A 7437-nucleotide genomic window follows, 5' to 3' on the forward strand; every position below is an offset into this window, starting at 1 on the left:
TGTGTGTGTGTGTGTGTGTGTGTGTCCTCTCTTACTCCGGCTCAGGCCAGTTTAAAGGAGCTTGGGTAGAGTGCACACAGCCACATCACTCCAGCAGATTAACCAGACTACACATTATTAATCTGATAGAGACTAATGTCACCAACAATGTGTCAGCAGATACACACACACAAAAACACGTGGTTAAGCCGGTGCACTTTTTCTCTTCCTTATAGTAACCCAGGTAGTGGTGACTGGAGGTCGAGGCAGAGCCTGTCTCCTCTTCAGTGTCAGGGTTGCCCTGCAGGTCATGTTGGGTTTAAAGACAGGCTGGAAATCCCCCGATGAATCCACATTTAACCCCTCGCTGCCACGTCAACCGAGAAGCTAAAGAAACTTTTTGGGTTGAAGGAGAAGAGCTTAAGCATGTTAGCCGCGGTTAACATTTTGGATCATTTTCTGCTTCAGCAGCCTTAATACCAGGAAGCTGTGCAGTTGTGTGTCAGCTATTGTGTGTCTGCAAAGAGAGGTTTGATCTGGGGGATTCAAGTCGGTTTCTTATTCTTTTTTTCAAGAGTTTGAGGAACTTTATCTGTAATATATGTGATGATGATGGGCATGTCACGCAGCAGCTGGATGACAACAAGATAAAACACCAACAAATCTTACACAATTTGAGACTTTAGACTACATCTGAGAAGATGTTAAAACATCTACATACCTGTAGCACCATAAAAACCTTTGAGACAATATGGAAATTTCTTTTTCATCAATTTTTCTTTTTTCCCAATTTTTTTTTGTCTAGAGCTGCAACAACGAACAACAAGACTGATCAATTGGTCGATTGACAAATCTCTAAGATAAACGTTCAGACCCCACACAGGAAAATTGAAGTGTCACAGCAGCAAAATGAAGTACAAGATGAGGTGCACAGTATTTATTTAAAAAAAAAGCTACAATACTATATACATTAGATTTTTAGTCTAGAATTTAATTCTGTTTTGTGTGGCTTCATGGGAATCCTAATTAGATGTTATGTTTAACAACAACATAACATAAGATAACACCATATTCTTCCTTGTAATAAATATAGCAGTGATGTGAGAGAAGTAAGTAAGCCCCATGTTCTCTTCAGAGGCCTGGTATTGAAATAGAGAAATCGTAAGTAAATCAAATGGAATTTCACTTGACTGTCAATTCTTGTGATGCATTTCAGTAGAAGTTTTAAATGAGTTGTGGGGGTTTTCAAAGCAGACATGTAATCTGTCATGTTTTATATTTTGATCTTTTGGAGTTCATTTTTTACATTTTTAAAGTCACAAATCTTTTACAACAAGATTAAATTCTTCGGTGTGATTGTTTCTGCAGAGCTGCCAAGACGTATTACAACATCCTCTCAGCGGACCACGAAGACATCGGACAGTAAATGGACCGAGAAGAAAAGCCAGTTGACAAGCAAGTTCTCAGTAGATAGGGTGCTTGCAGTAATTAGTCCATATGATCTGAAATTGGATGCATCCATGGTCCATGGATAAAGGAATTGCTGTACCACGTTACCTCATTTAATGAATATACAGTACCTATACCTTATATACAGTTAATATTTAATTAGTAATTATTCATTCTATTTGAAAATAAAACTGCAAACTTTAGAAGTAGGCCTACCACTGGGGTGGGCTGCATGCACTGCACTGTAGGCCTGTCTGACACAGCTGTTAAAGAGCTTTTTCTTTCTCTCTCTTCCAGCCTGTTAGACCAGGTCAGGACATGTCGGGGAATGGGACACGAACATGAGACGGATATGACAACCATACTGGAGCAAGCCTCAACTGTTCATTTACATGCATACTGAGATACTAAGATGTCTTCCATAGTAATTGATGTATTTGTCTTTGTAAAAAAAATATATATGTAATGCTAATAAAATATATTTTTTTAAAAACCTCCTTTTGTATTATTCCAAGAAATGCACCATTCTAAAATTGTGTCATCCTTAGCATATTAAGTGTGCTAGTATTTAATATGCCAGACATAGCTATTTGTTCGTATTTGCCATATTAACATTTATGTTATCATTTATTGGCTCCATGCTAACATTTTTGGCACATAGCATGTGAAGCAATAGCAGGCATCATATTAACACTTAACACGTTATGTGATAGTATATTACAAACAAACATTTTAGTGTACACTATTCTTGGAAATAGTGCCTCATGCTAGCCTTGGTCTACATACACAGCGTTGAGTGGTAGAAGGCTCCTTAACCCTTTATAACATGCATTATACTAAATGATAGCAAACTCAAAGCTAATATTCACATTTACACTATTGAGTGATAATGCTCTGTGCTAACACTTTAGTTAGTAAGCATTAAAGTAAGACTAATCATGCAGACTAATCAACTTTTAGCTTAATTATAGCATTCATTAGGTGAGTGAAGCTCTAGACTTCTCTTTATTAATCCTTTAATTAATACTATGCTATTTAGAACACATTTCCATCCTTGTATGTCGTATGATGCTGCAGATGATGAATCCATGGCATTTATTCCAGTTCATTCAAGTTGTTCAGTGATGACGTGTCTATTTGTGGTGTCCACTTTACTTCCACCGTCCTCCTCTACCTCAGTGAATCACCACATTTCCAAGAATGACTTTCAACACCCCGAGAGTTCCTGCCCCGACTTGTTATTGCCAACGTTTGGTTTTACATTGGATAAATTGGCAACTGTCAGGCTGGTACAGAAAGAGAGTTAGTAACTAAACAAAGTGAAATGTTCTGCCTAAAAAAACAACACAGCCATGCCTCACAGCACGTCCTTTAGTCGTATTGCATTATAGGCAATTAGGGCTACTGTAAAATAGATAGCTCCTGCTTTTCCTCAGCTTTTTCAGCTTATTAGGAAATTAATTATTGTAAAAAAGAAGCCCTACGATGCAAAAAACAACAACAACCGATGTCCATTGTATGTTATTGATCAACTGAAAGGTTTTCTCATATTATTCCATCATGCTGTTCTCTAACATCATTTAATCTACGTTTGGTTTTACAGATGTTTAGGTGAGATGATAATACCACACACCATATTTGCAAACCTCACCCAGAGAGAGAGATTTTTTTCTGTATTATGTTTATTGGATTTAGACAATGTTCAGAGTCCTTGGTAAGCAACAGACAGCAGCATGAGATCCAGATGTGTCATTTAATCTGTTGAAGAAAATTAAAAATAAAATTGTATCTGTTTCATAATTGGTAATTTTGTCCTTTTATTCTTAAATTGTTGACTTTTTCCAAATTAAATTTGCATCAGTATGCAATTATAGAGGCCAATATATGTAGAACCTTTTGTCGAAATAAAATGTGTTATGAATGTGTATTGTTTGTTGTGTGTTTTATAAATTATTGTTAGTTTTTCAGTAAAGAAAGTGAGAAATAGATATTGATGCCTAGTACTGTATTTTCACTCTTTCTGCCTACAAAAGATATGTAACCCCTTATTTATGAACCAATAATAATGTATTAATGGGTTCCTTTATATAAAATGTATCATTATTACTACATAAATCCACATCTGACAGTGCAGACTCCCTGTTTATGATTTTATAACTTGAACTCAGTCTAAATAAGTTTGCCACTTTGTTTAAATACTTAAGTGTGTGGTCGCAATGGACCACAGGCAGCATTTTAATTATGTACAACATGAGAAATGCATGGTTTTAATAGGATTTACTGACGCATACTTTTGAAACGAGTTGCTATCTCACATTTAAAGGTCTGTGAGTATTTTCCCTTTGTGTCAAATGTGGGAGTTCTCCAGCTCAAGTGCAATAGGTTTCACAGCAACAAAGAGAAATGATCGAATACAGATAAACCTCTCATTGAATGTATTTCTAATAGTTACAATTGTTGTTAACTTGACCAAGATGATTGGGATTATCGTAAGATGTGAGTCCGGCACATAAAGTTGTCTGATCAAATCTGGAGAAAAAAAACGCCACCCACGATTGCTGAAACAACGATGTAGAGGCAGAGGGAGCGTACTGACAGCACAAAGCTGAATCTCTATCACATTTGACATGATTTTTTTAGATCATTTGCTGTCTCTCGCTCTCTGTCCCTCCATCTCTCCCTCGCTCGGGCTGTAAACCCATGCTGAGATTTGGCTCACACACACTGGAGCTCTCTGCAGCTGAAAGTAGGCCAAAAGCCATCTGAGGACGGGGCTCAGAGAGAGAAAAAGGGAGGCCAAGACGTGCGGGTGATGGAAAATGAAAACGATAAAGGACACGAAGAAGGACTTCATTTTATCTCATTTGCACATTAAATCCATTTGATTTATGGCTCTTTTATTTTGCAACTCATCTTTTAAATCACACATCACATTTAGAGGTCTTTGTTATGAAAATTCTCTACTCAACGTGTTCAAGGGCTGATGTGATTATGACGTTTCAATACACTGCCACATTTAGACAATAATATTCAATAAATTCTGCACAGAAAGCAATATTGATGACATTCCTTGTGATTGTTTAGGCCTTTAAAGGCCCAATGCACCTGTTTTTTTGTTTTTAAATGTTCTTTGCTCGCATAAAGATGACTGAGTAAAAACAGTTCTTAGTTTGACACTTACATTTTGGATTTGATGGATATCAATGACATTGTAATATCCAGTTCATCTAACTTAAACTCAAATTGAGTTTGATTTCCAGCTCACAGAATAATTCCTTTTACGTCAATTTAATTTGACAATTCCTAATTATGCTCTCAACTTCTAAATTGTATGATTATTATTATTGTATTGCATCCCAACAAAACAGTTTTACTTGCATTAACTCTAGATTTAGCTAAAACTATTCCCTTTCCTGAGGAAAGAGGTAATTGCTAGTTTGTTTCATAATTCAATTATTCATAGAGGAACATAATCTCTATAATTATTAGGTCATTATTATGGTCTACATCATGTAATCTTTGTCTCAGAGCTCATTCTCATTTCACTAAATTAAGTAAGACTGGGTACTCCCTGTCATGTTAGTACAGCTCTTCTTCTCTGCACTGCTAACTCCTAGTATGCAAAGTCCTACCCACACACAATATATTTCAACATATTACTTGCCTTTCAATTTTATTATTTGAATTCAATAAACCATCACTGTTTTTCTTCCTCTCATACACTAAACGCATCTTTTTCAAACTCATCCTGAAACATCCTTTTTCATATTTAACGTCAGCTAAATACGTTTTGGGGGGAGAAAGCTTACACCACCTGATTACATTTCTGTCATCATATTAACATTGACATTAACATCTAAACAGTGATATTGTTGATTTTAAATTGCCACGATTTATTTTCAATGGGTTTTCACAGCTCAAGGCAAAGCAGCTTTATTTCTACAGCACATTTCAGCAACAAGGCAATACAAATTAATTAAAGAGAGTATCAAATTAAAACAAGATATAATATAGTAAGACATGTATAACATGCAAGAATAATAGTTATGGTGCAGTGTAAGAAATTAACAAATACTAAACGGCATTGTCAAACAAAAAAAGGTCAGTTTTCTCTTCAATATCCAGTCATGACAGCTAAAGCATAATTGGGATATTGACGATTACTCCAAATTTGAGGCTGTTGGGCTCATGGTGAGTACATCATGGTTTTGGTTAGGCAACCAAACAGGTAAACGTTAAACAAAGGTTATGGTCATGGTGAAACATTGAATATTAAATACTGTACAAGTGTTTTCACTTGAACAAAAGGCAAGTTGAACTCCAATGTCAAAATCAATAACTTATGATACTAAAAAATTACACAGTGCTTCTTTTGGTACAGAATGTTGCAATTGATAATAATGGATTTTACATCTCCATGCCATTTAACCCTTTAATTTGAAAGAGACAAATTAGGATTCTGGAAAGGTGAAAAGCAACTAAATAGCATTATTCAGACTAGAATAACTGCATTATAAGGGGGCAATAATACACTTAAAACTAAATGTGTCATTTTTAAATTGCTGAAACACAATGAAATGCCAAAAGTAAAATCAAGTCAATTGTTGTTGTTTTTTTGCCCTTCATGAAAATACAGTACGGCACTTTGATTTTGCTTTGAAAACTGTGTGGCATTTCCATTATTAGCAGTTATGAAAGTAAAATTGTAAGTGCTCTTTGTGTTGTCCAGAATATGCTGAAATGTACTGTATGATGATTAAAAGAGAAGCAAAATGTATCTTACTTAATTTGTTTTCAAATTGAATACATTTTTTTAAAAACACATCGGAGCCTGACCTGGATCAATTCTGGCATTTATGGCTCCGTCCTGGCAGTGTTAGGAAACACTGGCCATGTTAACACATTGCCATAGCATGATTGTAAGAGTATGTTAAAACAAGCAATTCATATAAATGTTATTTTATGTTTTAAGTTACTTTGTTTTAAAATTGTACATGTTTCTTTCAAACAGCAGTGCCAATTTTGCCATTTGCAACTCGATTCCGGCAATGTCATCAGTAAATCGGACAATTTTCTGTTTTAAAAAAAAGAATACTTTACTGCAATGTTCTCCCCCCCCCCCCCCCCCCCCCCCCCTTCCAGACAGTTGTTAACACTTCTAAGTTCATTGCACATTTCCTTTTTATACATCCTTGTAGACATCTTGTAGACATCTTTTAGACATTAATATCTAATAAATAATAACTGCAAAACGCCAAAACAAAACCAGAAAAAATTAAAATGTTATCTTATGAAATATCAAGAAGAGTATAAATCAAAAAATAACTTAATACGACACTTGATTTAGAATGAATAAATATTATATATGAAATAAATGTTACAAAAACTCACTATTGTAGAAAATAATGTAAGAGAATAATGGGAAAAAGAATTGAAATGATGATGTCAGCAGAAGGAAAAGAGTCCTGAACTACAAACCTTCAGACAAATCACAATCAAAATACTGGAGGGAGTTTGCCTAGAAAGTGAGCATGAAACTTTATTACGCCATAAGTTTGGGAAATATTACCCCTTAGATGGGATTAGTTGCTGGAGAGGATGTGGGGAACAAATATCAAACTATATACACACATTCTTCACATGTTCAATATTAAAAGCCTTTTGGGAAGAGTTCAAAAATGCTCTAAAGTATATTTTTGGATTTGGAAGGACCTCGGAAACATGAAAATACTTTGTGCAACCTTCAAGAAATTATATTTTTTAGAAGACATGCATCTTTTTACACATGTGACTGCCATGAAGCAGGTGACATAAGGACATGGGAATAGCCAAATCCACCAAACTAAATTCGTGGTTATCAACCATAAAGCAAACTTTAGACATGGAAAAATGAACCTTTACAATCAGAGATCACACATACAAACGGAAGGAGATGTACCCCAAAGAAAAAATCTGTAGTAATTGTAGTAAGGTTCTTCCCAATACCCACTCTTCTATACCCCCCCCCCC

The 7437-nt window shown here is 35.3% G+C and overlaps 1 long non-coding RNA gene across 1 annotated transcript in view; it reads left to right on the plus strand.

Moving 5' to 3' along the window:
* LOC116671802 (uncharacterized) overlaps positions 1-2957 on the plus strand; it is an 8124-nt gene extending 5167 nt beyond the window's left edge. The window contains exon 2 of the long non-coding RNA XR_004327369.1: positions 1348-2957. This is a non-coding gene — a long non-coding RNA (uncharacterized LOC116671802). The remainder of the gene's footprint in view (positions 1-1347) is intronic.
* The last annotated feature ends 4480 nt before the right edge of the window (positions 2958-7437 follow it).

The sequence above is a fragment of the Etheostoma spectabile genome, chromosome 3 (assembly GCF_008692095.1).
Source record: "Etheostoma spectabile isolate EspeVRDwgs_2016 chromosome 3, UIUC_Espe_1.0, whole genome shotgun sequence".
In the NCBI taxonomy this organism is placed as follows: domain Eukaryota; kingdom Metazoa; phylum Chordata; class Actinopteri; order Perciformes; family Percidae; genus Etheostoma; species Etheostoma spectabile.